At 37.5% G+C, this 17807-nt stretch overlaps 1 non-coding gene across 1 annotated transcript; it reads left to right on the forward strand.

Annotated features, from left to right (window-relative positions):
- Positions 1-15101: 15101 nt before the first annotated feature.
- Trnal-aag (transfer RNA leucine (anticodon AAG)) lies at positions 15102-15183 on the forward strand. Its single transcript has one exon. It is a non-coding gene; the product is annotated as a tRNA-Leu (tRNA).
- The last annotated feature ends 2624 nt before the right edge of the window (positions 15184-17807 follow it).

Raw genomic sequence — 17807 nt, forward strand, 5'->3', positions numbered from 1 at the left:
TTTCAATATCCAACAGTGAAAAAACAACACGCCGTATTGAAAAATTGTATAACCATACTGTTGTTTTCTGATTCCGTATCATGCGAGTACCGTGAGTAGTCTTGGAACTACTTTCGCGTAGCTAAAAATAGCGTGACAAAGCACTGGTTAAACCTGTCAACTTTTAAATTCATAAAATAATCTAACTTTACTCACGCACCAGAAGCATGTAAATATTCAGGAACATGGCTCTTCAAAGAAACATGAGGATAAGCACAAAGCAGAGACCATTCAAATATATCTATTACATCCGCGAATCATGGTTAGTCGTGTATATACAACTAGTTGATTGCCATTTCGAAGTTCATAAATTGTAGCATTATCATAATTTCATAAGCATGAGCAGCTTGCCAATACAAATAAGAAGGCGAATTCGCGTCATCGATAAAAATAGCGATTGATTGGCGAACTTCCCTCAATTCTGCATATAATGATCGTCAAAATATCCCACGAATATTTACTTTGTTAAAAATAGCCGCGTTACGTCCAGACAATGCGAATGTCCGTCGGACAGTCGGACATGTCCGGTTTATTTTCATTTTGACCGACGAAACTTTTGTTTTGGTCGGTCACAATGTCCGGTGAAAAATTACAGTCAGCACCGTTTAATTTTCGGAAAAATTACTTTCAGTTTCTAAATAAATGTTCAGAGTTATTTTTAACTATTATATCATGATTATTCAGCGTGTTAATCCGTGTATCACTATTTGTAAACCCCGTTTCGACATGTTTCCGTAAAAGCCGATAAAACGCGTAAGGTTCCGAGTTCAGCTCGTACTCTGATACTTTTATTTTACGGAAATGTTCGGAAATTACAAAATTCGTATGTTTTTATTTTCGGCGAAGTGGTTCCCGGCAATCGTGTTAATTTAAATATGATGATTAATATACCGAGCTGGCTTTCTTTCCACTCTGTTTAACATTGCCAATAACAAGAACTCTACTTTCGTTTTCGCATAAATGTTGCGCCTGAGTTTGACTTGTAGTACAATTCGTTACATTTTATAACCGTACTGTATCTTTTATTTAAAGATAAATTAAAAGAGTAAGATCTAGCTGTTCCATGGGTAGATGAACCAGATATGAGTTTTTTTTGGGGAGGCAAGGGAAGAAAAAAATTATGACATAAGATCCGAATATTGATTTTTTTACATGATGTTTAGCTTTTTTTGTATTTTATTATAGTACTGTAGGACAAATTTAACCAAAAAGATCTAAACCTGTAATAATGGGGAATTACAAAACTTATTTAAAAAAGAGGCTTAAAATCAAGGTTTAGACTGATGTAACTGAATACTGTTTGTAACATTGCGACAGGTAAAAATTTGTTGCGACAGGTAAACTTAAGGTGTTTACCTGTCGCAATGTCCTGTGAAGAAGAAAAAGTTTTCGCGTTGTCTGTACGTCTACAGGAAATGATGATAAGTGTATACTTGTAAAATAAGTACCGTTTTTTTATTGTTTTCTTTTCTGGTGTGACATTTAATAATTAATTGCGTATAAGAAAATTGTTAATTATGCTAAGATATAAAAACAATTCTTCCTATTTTTAAGTGAATTCTGTAACTTCTGACGTTTCGCTGTAGTAGCCTCCCTTGACTTCAATACACACTAGTACGTAACACATTCATACGCGCAAGCCATTCCATATCTTGACATTTGAAAGATGGCGTTAAATTTAAATACAATTGAAACGAAATAAATAAAAATGAAAATTAATTATGCAGGTTTATAATAAATGGAAAATTACGATAAAACGCTTTTCTGGTGACCTGCATCACGTCTCGCTCGGTGTGTAAATAAGTGTCCGTCTCGACCTGCGGTCTCGACGGATACGTGTTAACACACCGAACTCGACGCGATAAATGTCACCAGATAGGCCTCACAATATCCACTATATTTCAGTGAATACTACTTGTTTGATCTATTTGACACCATTATAAGTTCGTTGTTTGAATAATTGTTTATTTTATTTCGTATTCGAAATAAATAGGTTTGTGATTATGTAAAAAAGAAAAATAACGAATACTTAATCTATATATTGCTGTTCAATTCAGTTACATACAGAGGCTTATCAGCAGAAGAAAACAGAGAAGCTGATGCTTTAGGGAGCCCGCAAGGTACTTGAAACGAATACTTTATTGTTTGCAATGATGAGGCATAATGATTGGCAGTAAGAAATGACAACAGCATACCAAAGGATACCTGTAGTAATGTTTGTGTGAATATTATATAATGTTATAGTAAATATGTTGAAGGAAGTATTACCGCAAACATGCAATGATACCATGAATACTTTCAACGAACATATATACGTATAAAGAAATTAATTTGACTGGTTATTAAACAGTATAACGTTATTCTAGGGCATGCAGATCACAGCTTCTGCCAAGTGTGCCAGAGGTCTGCGAGGAATGTCGTAATTCGACCGTGTGGCCATCTGCTTTTATGTTGGAGCTGCGTTCGAGGGATATAAACATGCTGGCGATGCGACAGTGCGATCTTACAAATAATTTCCATATACCCTGACTAACATTTTTAATTCATTTTGTACGGTTTACAAACTATTTAAAAACATACTCATACATAAAGACCATTTATCAATGTTGATTTTTATACAATCTTATGGTTGATCTTATTGTCAAAAATATTTTAGAGGTAGAAAAAAAATAACAATGATTATGAGTTATTCTTCATTTTTTAGCAAAGGCATAGTGTATCATACCAGTACGGGCTTTTAAAGCATCAGAAAATGGCCACACGCCTCGCATATCCAAAAGCATAACCACAAAATAGTGTCTAGCCCTGGCTATCCTATAATCACAAAAGGGTCTGTAGCACTGGCTATCTTATAATAACAAAAGGCGTCTAGCCCTGGCTATCCTATAATCACAAAAGGGCGTCTAGCCCTGGCTTTCCTTTAATCATAAAAGGGCGCTTAGCCCTGGCTATCGTATAATCATAAACGCGCGTCTAAGCCTGGCTATCCTATAATCACAAATGGGCGTCTAGTCCTGGCTTTCCTATAATCACAAAAGGAGTTTAGCCCAGGCTATCGTATAATCACAATACGGTATGTTGCCCTGGCTATCCTATAGTCACAAATGGGCCTGAAGCTGTGGCTATCCTTTAATCACAAAAGTGTCTGTAGCCCTGGATATCCTATAATCACAAAAGGGCGTCTAGCCCTGGCTATCCTCTAATCACAAAAGGGCCCGTTGCCCAGGCTATTCTATCTTTATAAAAGGGCGTCTAGCAATTGCTATCCTATAATCACAAACGGGCCAATTTCCCTGGCTATCCTATAATCACAAAAGGGCCCGTTGCACAGGCTATCCTATCACCACAAAAGGGCGTCTAGCCCTGGCTATCCTATAATCACAAAAGGGCTTATTGCCCTGGCTATCCCATAATCACAAAAATGCCTGATGCCCTTGCTTTCCTATAATAACAAAAGGGTTTGTTACCCTGGCTATCCTATCTTCACAAAAGGGCGCCTAAACCTGGCTATCCTAAATGACAAAATGGCATGTTGCCCAGGCTATCCTATATTCACAAAAGGGCGTCTAGCCCTGGCTATCCTATAATCACAAAAGGGCGTCAAGCCCTGGCTATACTATATTCACAAAAAGGCCTTTTGCCAAAGCTATCCTATAATCAGAAAATGGCGTCTAGCCCTGGCTATCCTATAATCACAAAAGGGTTTGTTACCCTGGCTATCCTATCTTCACAAAAGGGCATCTAGCCCAGGCTATCCTAAAATAACAAAATGGCATGTTGCCCAGGCTATCCTATATTCACAAAAGGGCGTCTAGCCCTGGCTATCCTATAATCACAAAAGGGCGTCTAGTCCTGGCTATACTATATTCACAAAAAGGCCTGTTGCCAAGGCTATCCTATAATCACAAAAGGGCATCTAGCCCTGGCTATCCTAAAATGACAAAATGGCATGTTGCCCAGGCTATCCTATATTCACAAAAGGGCGTCTAGCCCTGGCTATCCTATAATCACAAAAGGGCGTCTAGCCCTGGCTATACTATATTCACAAAAAGGCCGGTTGCCAAGGCTATCTTATAATCACAAAAGGGCGTCTAGTCCTGGCTATCCTAAAATGACAAAATGGCATGTTGCCCAGGCTATCCAATATTCACAAAAGGGCGTCTAGCCCTGGCTATCCTTAAATAACAAAAGGGCGTCTTGGCCTGGCTATACTTTATTCACAAAAGGGCCTTTTGCCAAAGCTATCCTTTAATCAGAAAATGGCGTCTAGCCCTGGCTGTCTTGTAATCACAAAAGGGCCTGTTGCCCAGGCTATCCTACATTTTACAAAAGGGTGTCTAGCCCTGGCTTTCCTATATTCACAAAAGGGTATGCTGCCCTGGCTCTCATATTCACAAAAGGTAGTTTTGCCTTGGCTATCCTATAATCAAAAAAGGGTGTGAAGCCTTGGCTATCCTATATTCTCAAAAGGGCGTGTTGCCGTGACTTTACTATAATTACAAAAGGGCCTGTTGTCCTTGCTATTCTAATATCACAAAAATGTCGTAATCTTGGTTATCTCATATTCACAAAAGGGCTTGTAACCCTGGCTATCATATAATCACAAAAGGTATGTTTATTGAGTTAAATAAAAAAATCAACAACCAATTCCATTTTAATTTATGTTTGGTAAACATTATACAATCACAAAAGGGCCTGTAGCCATGGCTATCCTTAAATCACAAAAGGGCCTGTTGCACTGGATATCCAATAATTATAAAGGGTCTATAGCCCTGGCTATGATTTAATCACAAAAGGACGTCTAGCCATTGCAATGTTTTGATTCTTTTAACAATTTACGACTTAGAGGACTATTTTAAGACAAATTGGTTTTTGAAATTAAAAAGCGATCTTTACGTGTTGTGAATTGCTACAAATGTAACCGTATTCATCCGATTCACTGGAGGTCTTGAAAATAATGAAACACCGTAACAAGGGTGTAAATTACAAAACAAAGATGTTCATATAATTGAACTGACCTAAAACATTATTCCTAATTCTGTCCATGTTATATATTAAATCATTGTCAATGTTGTTGTTAGTTTTTTCATTTGGTGTTTATTGATTACTATTTGATTGCTGTTATTTAGCTATGTGTTTAGCATTATTATTTTCAAGAATTAAGTATGGTAAACTATGTTATGTTCCGTGCTATATTCTGTGAGTGTGATATATATATTCTAGTTATTTTTGCCTGTATATTCGTTCAAGTCAATATTTATCTGTAGACGGGCAAAACGGGAAATTTCTGGTGTTTTAAGAACGATTACCTTCCCCCTTGCAAATACTTTATCAAATGATGCATATTCACTAGAAGGACTTTTCATCGATCCAGAATAAAAAAAGTGCGAATTGACTTACTGTGATATAGAAGACACGTTTCGAAACAGAATTTGTATGTAACATTGTACATGAAGCTTCAGTGTGTTTAACAGTGATTTTCAAAATTCTTACGTTGTAGCTATACTTGAAGGCTTGTTTAAACTTTTTGCTACTGAGCTTGTTTGTGTAGCTTTTTACATAAATATTGATTATAACCGTGAAAGTAGTTCCACGAGCTGTATTCTGTGAGCGTGATATTTGTTTACATGTATATATACATATATATTCTAGGTTATTTTGCCCGTATATTCTTTCAAGTCAATATTTATCTGTAGACGGTAAAAACGGGACATTTTTGCTGGTTTAAGAAAGATAAAGTTCCCCCTGGCAAATATTTTATCAAATGATGCATACTCACAAGAATGAATTTGCATCGATCCAGAATGCGAACTGACTTAAACTGTGATATAGAAGACAAGTTTCGAAACATCACTTGTATACATGTATTCTTGTACATTTAGCTTCAGTTGTGTCTTACAGTAATTTTCTAAATCTTACGTTAAAGCTTTACCTGTAGGCTTGGTGATAACTTTAAGTGTTGATTCCACGTGCTATCGTACGCATATTTTATTGTAAACTTGCATAATTCACACATACCTGCTACCAGGTGTTTCTCAATTGGCTATTACATAAGTCACGGCTCGTATAAACTACAAGCTGGTTTTGATCACCACGTTCAGCGATATGATATTTTTGCCAATGGTTTAGTTTTCCTGAATAGGTAAATAATTTATGACACTGAATATTTTGTCTGAAATTTCACAACAACTGCTACTGTTTAAACAACGCACACAACAGCCGGATACCAAAGGCGATGTTGCACCCATTGTGTTTTAACCCACTGAGCGACCAGGTCTTCGCTCTTATTTCCAAACTTTGTACCAACACAACAACAAAATTCCATAAAAATTGGTTGCAATCAATTTCGATCAATCAGTTACAGTACAGGTCAATTTCAATTTAGCCAAAATGTAATTTATATCTACATGGACACTTAATAGTTTGTTCTAGTAAACTAATAATTTGTCAGTGCATGTTCGAGTTTAGGCGAATACTTTGCCCACAATTTTTTACTGTAGCAACCCCTTGTACAAATAGGCAGGGAAGGGGCTCGTTCGCAGATCTGCACGGGCCTTAATGCACCCATATTTTTAAGCACGTTTTTATACTGGACTATTGTAACATTCGTAGCCTTTAATGATATCCACCACCTCTATGCTGCTTTAAAATGTTTTTTGTTTGCTGTCTGCTGTTGTTATTGGTATTTGACAACTAAAATTGTGTTAACACACTTCACTCACATTTGTACATTTATGTTGGAGTAAAGTTGTGTTTTTTTAATAAATGTAATTTAAAAAATATATACTGTCTTACCATTCGCACTGTTTAAATTTTAGTCAAATGTATCTTCCTTTTGATACTAGTTAACTTATTTGTTCGTTAATATTCGGATATGGATGTATTAAATAAAATACAAAAATAAATGCACAGTGAACATATATGTACTAAATAAAATGTTTCTGAGAGGACCGGAAGGCAAGCCTTTTTTAATTCTTATTTAGCTCCTTTCCGTGTTGGAGTTGACATGTTCTAGTTACGAAAAAAGTGGTTAATGTAGCTAATTAGGATATGGACTATATTTTGTTGAGAAAATATTAGCTTACACTTGTTACCGGAGGTCTAGCTCGGGTTCGTATTATTGACGACGGGTTGCATGGACAAAGCGACTGCAATAATACGAACCCGAGCTAGACCTCCGGTAACATTGGCGCCTCAACATATGGGATTGACGGAACGGGAGCAGTCGAACACAAGCGCATTCTGAGGACGCTTAAGGAGAACCATTTTAGTGGTGAATGGACGTATACAAGTGTTTGATATCTTGTTGAACGCTGGAAAGTGCACTATAGTTTTTATGATCGGATATTACCCCGGGGATTACGTTTTACTGGTCACCCTGTGAACCATATTCCGGACCCTAGGACGTCGACGGAACGCTACCAGGAGCCTTGGAACCGTGGATGAACAGGATTTAGTGCATTGACACTTCACGTGTACCCTAGGTACATGTATGTGTTAGTTTACATTAACACATAGTGGTCACTCGTGTTAACTGTGATCGGACTTATATTGTGTTTATTTAATATGTGTTTTGGAGTTTCTGTCGACGGATAATTGGTGAGTGATTATTCTATTCCATTGTAAGGATATACACTGTCCAGTTTGATTGGATAATTGCTGTCCCGTTTAAAGTGGGCAAGAGATCATAGTCTTGGCATAATACCGTTATTTTGGGCCAGTGTATATTTTTCAATAGTGTATTATGTTAATTGTAATTATGCCATACATCATGATAGAATTTGTTGACAATATCATTTTTGTATCAATATTGGGAGTGTTTCATAATTGGACCATATACGTATTATTTGTACGTCACTGCAGTCAAATTTATAATTTGCATGTGCGGTGTGGATAAAAAAAACAACAACAACCAAACACTAACATTAAACAAATAGTTTTAGATGCATGTTTGAGTTATGAAGTAGTGACGTAGAAAGTTGTTTTTCTTTGATTTTGTTTATACATACGTACATACCATTTTTTTTATTAAATCATCTTGATAAGTCAAAATCATTGATTTTGTTTGAGTTTTGCATACTCTTTCATTTATTCGAAACCGTCGCCGTAGTAACCGTGAACGTACCAAAATCGAATCGAGCTCGAAACGCGCCGGTCGTTATTTGTACGACTTCGATAACCATATTATACACTGGCCCCGTAGCCTAATGGTTAGCGCGTCCGACTGACGATCCGGCGAAGCGGGTTCGAATCCCCATCTGGAGCGCGCAATTTTTCAGAGATAGTTGCATTATTTTCTCTGATTATTTGTGAAAGGTAGTTGTTTGAATGAGTTGATACTGGATATCAGTTGCCTAGCAATAGATAGAATATTTATAGAATTGAGATTTCTGTGATTAGTATAAGAGAGCTAATGAGGTGTGCGGTGCAGTTGTAAATGGCAAATTCTAGTGAAAGGGAGATAATCTAGTCTTTGTTGAGTGATTGTGTAAAAGGGAAGTAAGATCTGACATCCATAGAGTATTGACTGTTTATGCGGGTTGCATATAAAAGCTCATGTCAGGTAGTTAAAAAAGGGAAGTAATCAGAAACGTCAAACTTAAGCAATATTAAGCTAACACATTATGTAGATATGTGAAAGGGAGATAATACATTGAAAAGGTGACTTATTGGGACTTTTGATTTGTTGGATGCAAAATATATTGGTTTCAATCAATTTATATACACATGTGCTTGTATGTTTTGTGTTTTGATATTTCACATTTGATAAGACGTTGTGATTGTTGTTGTGTTGCTTTTGCATAATTGAAGTGGACATAAAAACGTGCTTAAACATTTAATCATTGCCATTATAAATTGGAAGTTTATAAAGTGTTCTTGAAAGTGTATTATTGAAGAAGGGCTAGTGAAATTTAAAGTGTTTTTGATATGGCTGAAGGGGGTTTACCGTATAGTTTTAGGGACACAACGATGGATGTAAGGAGAGAAAGGGGTCGTCTAGAAGAGGAACGTGCTCAAAGTAGACTTCTAAAATTGCAAGAGAGAAGGAGGCGGAATAAAGAGTTAGAGCTTTTATGTGAACAAAGGCAAAGAGTAATTGCTAGTCGTACCAGACCAGAGGAGCTACTACAATCCACTCCTGCGCATAGAAAAGACACGTCATTTGTCACCAGAGACGAACTAGTTGTACCTGAAGAGAGGGATATTGACTTTTCACTTGAAACTAGAAAGTTGGAAGATCAGCTTCAAGAGTTAGAAATAAATACAGACTTTAGATTTACGCAGTTTGAAGATACACCCAATAGCTTGAAACAACTTGAAGATAGTTTACACAAATTAGAAGAGAACGTGTATCTTCAAGATCACACGTTTAGAAAAGAGCTTTATGTTTCTTCACCCAACAGACGGATGGACAATGAGGTGGATTCTGGCAGAAACAGCTTTAACGACAAGATGGAGAAGTTTGAGAAATGGAGCTTGAAACTGAAAGTGAAAGAAAAGGCATTAGACGAGAGGCGAATTGAATTTGAAAAGAAGGTTGACGGGATAACAAACCATTGAACCAACGAGATATGAATATTCTGCAATATGAAGAAAGACTTACACAGATGCAGAAGAAAATGTCTGAAAGATTTGATGAAATGGAATGTCGTTTTAGAGAGAGAGAGAATAATTTCATTAAACAACAGAGGCAGATTGAGGATGATCGTATGCACATAGAGAAGGAGAGAGAAGAGCTAGATAGAAAAATGATTGACATAAAAAAGCGAGGAGAGGTTTTTCAAATCAGTATACACCACGCATGTCTGAAACCAGAATCACGGATGATATTTATAGTGAGAATAGAACAGTGAAGCCCATTGTCAAAGATAACATCAATCTAAATGTGAAACTGAATTTGACACCATTCTCTGGAAGAGAACCAGTTCCCAAAAATGAATCGTCATTTGAAGAGTTTAAACTCGAATTTGAAAGTGTAAGATATACTTACTCTGACGAAGTAATAAAACAGGGGCTGAGAAAAGCATTGAAAGATCAAGCCAGGAAAACTTTATTACATTTGGGAACGGAAGTCAGTGTGTCTGATATTATGAAACGGTTGGAGGAAAGTTTTGGGAATGTAGCGAGTGAAGATAGTATCTTGTCACGATTTCTTTCAGCTGAGCAGGGACAGGATGAGACGATCATTGAATGGGGTTTGAGGTTAGAGGAGATGTTGTTGCAGGTGTGCAGGAGATCAACTATGGATGAGAGAGAGAAGAAGGTCAAATTGAAGAATAGATTTTGGAGGGGATTGAGGAATCAGGAGTTAAAACAAGCCACCAGAACTTACTATGATAGTGGAATGAATTACGAGGAGTTACGTAACAAAGTCAGGTCAGAAGAGTATGAGATTAAGTTACAAACTGATCGGTCAGGAGCACGACAAAGGACGCAGAAAATTCATCAAACATCCGCCAATATGCAGAACACTGATAGAATAACAAGAGATTCGAGGACGGATGACATGTACAGGAATCTTGTTAAGAAGATTGAAGATCTTGATATGAAGTTTGAAGATATGAAGAACAAACAGGAAGAGCAGAAGAAAGAACCAAAGCCTTACAGAGGGGGATATAAGAATTCAAGATTTCGTGGAAATTATAGAGGCCGTGGTCGTGGATATGGAGAACGTCAAGGGGACCAAGAAGATAGAAATGAAGAGATAGAAGGTGCTATAGAGAAGGAGACAAGAGAGAAAGCTTTAAACATGTAGGTGTCACTATTGATTGGCAAAATGGTGACAACATGAATAAAAGCCCTAAGAATTGTCCAAATATTTTTGATAGATTAGTTAGTTATGCTAATGAAGCAGACATAGTCATGAATGGTAATGTGGTTAAGGGTTTGATTGATAGTGGGTCAATGATTACGACAGTCAGTGAAGATTTCTTTGAAAAGATAAATCCAATGCCTGAACTTCATTCTATAGACAAGTTACGCCTGACGGGGGCTGATGGTAATGAGATACCATACTTGGGTTATTTTGAAGCGGATATTGAAGTTCCTCATATAACCAAGGAAGCGTTTATTGTCCCAGTCTTGGTTGTAAACAACACGGAATACAACTTGTCAGTACCTGTAATTATTGGAACTAACTTTATACGCCTATTGTCTCATGTTGAACGTGAATCCCTTCCCATTGAATGGCTCTCTGCTTATATGGCCATTTCTGCCCATATTCCAGTTGGGACCGTGAGAAGTACGAATAGCAGACCTATACAGGTTCAACCCTTTGAAACAGTTACTCTTTCGGGTTTTGTCAGGAAGAATTCTGATTGTGTTACGGCAGTAACTGAACAATCTCCTACAGCATCAACTAGGATAGGTATTTGTCCGAGAGTGGTGAGACTTGGTGAAACTACTTCATGTCGAGTACCTGTTCGGGTTTACAACATGTCTGCAAAGGTGATGGATATACGACCTAGTAGTATTTTGTGCGATCTCCAGGAAGCTAAAGTGTTGCGGTCATGGTCACCCGAGCCTTCAAAAAAGTCTTCAGAAGACAATCCGCCTGCAAAAGGAAAACAGGAATTCCTAGACAAAATTAAGGTAGATTTGGGTCATTTGGATGAAAACAAGAGGGAACATGTTGAAAATTTGTTATGGAAATGGGAAAGTGTCTTCTCCCAAGGGCCTCTAGACTTAGGCAACACAAATCTTGTGAAGCATCATATCAAACTTGATACCCCGGAGCCCTTTAAGGAATCCTATAGGCGAGTACCCCCAGGACTGATAGATGAAGTGCGCGAACATCTGCAGGAGATGCTGTCCATGGGAGCCATACGACCTTCACAAAGTCCGTTTGCATCAAATGTTGTCATTGTTCGCAAGAAAGACGGAACCATCCGGTTCTGCATCGACTACCGGAAGTTGAATTCAAGAACTCACAAGGACGCATATCTACTTCCGCGTATCGAGGATACTCTTCACCTTCTTGCTGGTTCCAAGTATTTTACCAAGTTGGACCTCAAGGCCGGATACTGGCAGGTTGAGATGGAAGAGGCCGATAAGGAGAAAACGGCGTTCCAGGTTGGCAATTTGGGTTCTTCGAGGCAAATCGTATGCCGTTCGGCCTTTGTAATGCTCCAGCGACGTTTCAGAGGCTGATGGAGCGTTGCATGGGTACGTTTAACCTTAAAGAATGTCTTATATACCTCGATGACGTCATCATCTTTTCTTTTACCTTCGACGGACACCTGGAACGGCTAGAGTCTGTTTTACAGAAATTGAGTTCACACAATTTAAAGCTCAAGGCTTCGAAGTGTGAGTTTTAAAGAAAGGAGGTTACTTACCTTGGACATGTTGTCTCCGAAGATGGCATCAAGACGGACCCAACCAAGACAGAAGCTGTGAAAAACTGGCCTATCCCTAAGACCATTAAGGAGGTTCGAAGTTTTCTAGGGTTTGCCGGATACTACCGGAAGTTTATAGAGCACTTCTCTACCATAGTTCGCCCTCTGAATAACCTCCTCGTTGGAAACTCTGGTGCCAGTCAGAAGTCGAAGAAGCTAGTCTTCAGCTGGGGAGACGATCAGCAGAAAGCATTCGATAATATTGTCGAGAAGCTATCCAGTGCGCCTGTTTTAGCCTACGCAGACTACAGCAAGCCATTCAAGGTCCACACTGACGCCTCTTCTAGTGGTCTTGGGGCCGTGTTGTACCAGGAGTTCGATGGTGTAGATCGGGTTGTGGCCTTTGCTAGCCGAAGTCTCAAACCACCTGAGCGGAATTATCATTCAAGTAAGCTGGAATTCTTGGCACTTAAATGGGCTCTTTGTGATAAGTTCCACGACTATTTGTATGGTGTCCCATTCGAGGTGTTTACGGACAACAACCCACTCACCTATGTCCAGACTACTGCGAAGCTTGATGCATGTGGTCAAAGGTGGATCGCTTCACTTGCTGTCTATGATTTCAAGATATTTTACCGGCCCGGCAAGATAAACATTGATGCTGACACGTTATCTAGGCAACAAACGTTCTCTAGTGATGACAGTGAAGAGATATCAGCGCACACTATTGATGTAGATGTCATCAGAGCTTTTGCACAGATGCATTCTGTTTCTACATCGCCCTCCATTGCATTATCTGTTATCAACGATAGCTTTAAATTTACTCACTAATTATGCATAGCCTTGTCTAATGCTATACTTTTTAATCGATTTAACACGTTTTACTTACCAAGTGTGTCACAGGGTGTTTTATTTGAGTGTATTGAGATTCATGTAACCATTATTTGTACTTGTTGAAATAAAGAAACAACTATTTTATTGTCTCTTGAGTTATTATTTCCCACATTCATAATCAACATTTAATACGTTATAATGTTCTGAACAGCATTGTGTTCACTGGGGTGTTAAGCTACGATAATACAGTGTAGTTTCATTTAAGGTAGTATAGTACTTACTTTGTCACTTAATACCTGCATGCAAATACCATTGTTATTTACAGTATTATACCCTATACCTTATCACCTTAATACTACAGTGAACACAATGCTGTTCAGAACATTATAACGTATTAAATGTTGATTATGAATGAGGGAAATATTAACTCAAGAGACAATAAAATAGTTGTTTCTTTATTTCAACAAGTACAAATAAGGGTTACATGAATCTCAATACACTCAAATAAAACACCCTGTGACACACTTGGTAAGTAAAACGTGTTAAATCGATTAAAAAGTATAGCATCAGACAAGGCTATGCATAATTAGTGAGTTAATTTAAAATGCTGATCTGAACTTCCCCCCCCCACACACACACTATAGACGTCGAAATAAGAAGAAGTCGTGTCACACATATTGGCCGGCAGCCCATCAACATCCGTTCAACACTACAAGTCAAAACGGTTAGTTGCAGTAATGAAGTTCTGTACACGTGTGGACGGAAGTTTGCTTTCCTCAGAAGAAATATGCTCGTATATTGTACAGCTGAATGTTGGATGTTGTTGCACAGGGCTCGTCCGAAAAGTTAAGAAGACGGCTTTGTCGGTATCTCAAACATTGGATAAGGTAGCGAGTCGGCCCCTCATGTACATAGTGGTGATTAAGTGAGATTGCGACGATGATGTTCAAATAGCAAAGTGCTTCCTCTAGGTAGAAGGCGAGTGTTATGCATCTGACTTATTCTGCTGCTGATGATCAAGTGGTGTGTTGATTATGGAACTATTCTGTTTTGAAGTTGTCGTTTAACACCTTGCGTGTGGGAGAAGGTTGTCCGCTGAGAGCAAGTTTGTTCCAATCCCGAATGGTACAGGGTAAGAAATAGGAACCGTAGATATAGTTTAGAGTATGAAGTGTTGGAACATCGTAAGAAGAACGCAATAGGTAAGCCTGGTTATTTTGATTTGGAATAACATCAGAGAGGTATGCTGGGGTATTTTTCATATTGTAGAAGAGTAGAAATCTATGTTGGCCACTTCTTTCAGTCATGGTAGCCAAGTATAATCTTTTTAGAAGTCTTTAAATATTACAAAACTTGGTGGCTCCTGTGACTCTTCATACTGCTTTGTTCTGAGCGGATTCTATGGCATTGTTAAGGTCAGTGGAACAGTTATCCCATGTCATATCACTGTATTCATATGATATGCATTACAGACTTTAGCGAGATAAATATTCAAAGATTTTAGGATTCTGATTCGCTTTTCAGGCATTGGTTACTGAAGACGATTCATGTGATGTCCATTTGACGTCGCCCAATAGGGTAAGACCAAGGTGTTTTCGTGCTTCGATTGACTCACTGGTACTTGATCTATATCGATTTCTTAACGGGCTTGCCTACTGCGTTTTCGTGAATGTATGTGTTATAACTAACTGCTTGGCAACGCGACCATACCTTGTTTGGTAATGAGTATATATGTACTATGTGTACAATACGGACCGTTTAAAATCGCAGTATCACATATCAGAACCAAACTCCTGCATATATGAAGGTAGCAGTATCACATATAACAATGAAACTCATGCAAATATGAAGGTAGCAGTATTACATATAACAATAAAACTCACGCACATATGAGGTAGCGTGGCCGAGCGGTCTAAGGCGCTGGTTTAAGGCACCAGTCTCTTCGGAGGCGTGGGTTCGAATCCCACCGCTGCCATTTATTTTTTTGTGTTTGCTTGTAGGCTTTTAACGTGCTCGTGATCTTGCATCTTGCATTTTACGTTGTACATATCATGTGATTTTGTCACATGTAAACATGATGATATTTCGGACATCTTTAAGGCGGGCAATTGCTTTCAACTGATCATTACTTCCAATGAATATGCAATGCTAAAAACTAAGCGTATGATGGTTACATACGGCATACGGCATGCGTACGAAAAAGCACATTAGGTACTATTCAGAAGTTTAACCGAGGGAGTTCGTCAAGGAATTATTTTTTTATTTCAACCTATTTGTCACACTTTCACACGTTGAATTATGTTAATATGTGCCCGATGATACCAAAAATATATGCGGTTGTCTTGCATTTATCGTTGTCGCAATAAACATCTTTGGAAAAATGTTAAATAGAGCAAATAGATTTTGTCCGGCAGTATCCGAAAAATCTAAATATTACTTTGTAACAAATGGCATGTACACCGTGATAAGCCGGATTTAGTATGGGAATTTAATACATTTAAAGGTAAAAGACAAAGAGCATATTCTATTGCTTTAGAGTTTCCTGTGCATTTCTATGTAAAGATATTATCAATGACCAAATGTAGACTTTGAATACTATACATATTCTTTATTAAATCATCTAAGGTCTTTTGTATACATAATTAATTTTCATTATGTTGTCAACATACCATATATTGGTTAGTTTTTTATTTAAAATTATTTGATTTGTTAATACCATTCATTCGAAAACTATTTACCAATCAATTAACAGTTTGGTTTTCTCTGACCAAACCAAAGAAGTAACCATTTGTGTACAATTGGCTGCTGACCTTTACTTAAAGCAGATAAAAGGGGGTCATATTATAAAATCACAACGAACGGAAATAGCTATTACGTCATAGTAAAGTCAATCCTATGTACTCTGTTATCTGTAAAACTGACGCGAAGATTTACCAGTATCATGTTTTTGCTGCCAACAGCACTATAGCGTGATTACGTTTCAATAGATGTCCTTGCATTGGTATCAAGGCTAGTTATTTTATAAGTGATTAATACCAGTTTCGATTGAATGTACAAACGTCTGCGCGTAGTTATACACTTTTTGAAATAAATTTCGAATCCATTGAAATATCTTTTGCTAGCCGTTTGACTTCCAACTTCAAAGAAACTGTGTGGCACTGTGTGGTGGCACTGTGTAGCGGTATGACTTCAGCTTTACTTTGTTTTTTTAGTACTAAATAAGCATGTCATTGGACAAGACAATGTGTACAGTTTTGCAAACAAATTTCTTGGTTAAAATGTCCTTGGTTAAACTTTGTCAAGATTGTTTGAAATACGTTCTCATCATAAAAGCTAGCTACAGCAATCAGCAGCAACATATTTTCAACTGATAATAAGAAACAACATTGCACCAGGCGTACATTCCTTACAAAATATTTTACCAGTGATACATTTGAGAAATATGTTGGTGTCATTGGGGGATGTAGGATTATTCTATAATATCACTTGCCTTTAATTCATTTCGTTGACATTAATTGTGAGTATCAGTCCTCCCGGGAAACGATTGTGTATTAGTTGTGAGGCTGCAGTTCATGTTGTTTATACATTAATACTGATATTTGTCAGTAATCAATCAATGCGATTTTAATGCTCTGTTTTGTAGACATAAATTACATATACTCAAAACCAAGCTGAATATTATATCAGGTAGCGTGGCCGAGCGAATCTTTGGTTTAATGCAACATATTCGCAGCGGTTCGAATCCCACCGATGCCACCAAAATCAACGGATATCCTTATCGTTATCGTTACTCGTCAAGTGTAAGGAGAATGGATTGAAAGAAAACGAGGACGCAGATGAAATCATTGATGACCATGTAACGACCAGTTCAACATAACTAGTATATGCTCTTATTGACAGAGGTTTTGTCCAAATGTTCATAATTATAATTCTTTGTGAAAAGGGGCATACTAACATGAGATATATTGTTTGCTATACCTATTCATGGACACCATCAATGTGTCTTATATTCTCTCCTTAAGCTGAAAATTTAGTCAAATGAATGTACTCAATTGTAGACATATCAAAGGGACTAAATCTTCATTTGTAAACTGCACGTACGGATAGCAAATCATTTGGAGTGTTAAGACTAAGATACTGACGACTGGAACCCCTTTATGATGGAAGCGTTGTCAGATGCATTACCGGGAAAACACCTTTTCGATCACAGAACACGAGCGTTGACCTTTGAAGGTAGTAATTTGTTTAAAGTTATTTTTAAAAAAAACACGTTAAACAGCATAACGTTAAACGAGCGTATGTAGGTAATTACTGTTATAAGCTGAAGAAAGAAATGTACAAGTATCAAGAACCTTGGTTGTCCAGAACTCTGAACAACTAGAGAACCTCGAGCACTTTCATTCATTGAAAACCTTTGATATTGATGGCAACTGTCAAACGCTAAACATGGATAAATTAACAATTGTGTTTAATGTCATATTGAAAAGCTATGCAAACTATTTCCAATTGTACAACCAGTACCATCATATTGCGTTAAAAGATGTCATTATTCACTAAAATGTGTCATATTGCGAAATATCAATTAATATTATAATGGAC

The sequence above is a fragment of the Mya arenaria genome, chromosome 15 (genome assembly GCF_026914265.1).
Source record: "Mya arenaria isolate MELC-2E11 chromosome 15, ASM2691426v1".
NCBI lineage: Eukaryota > Metazoa > Mollusca > Bivalvia > Myida > Myidae > Mya > Mya arenaria.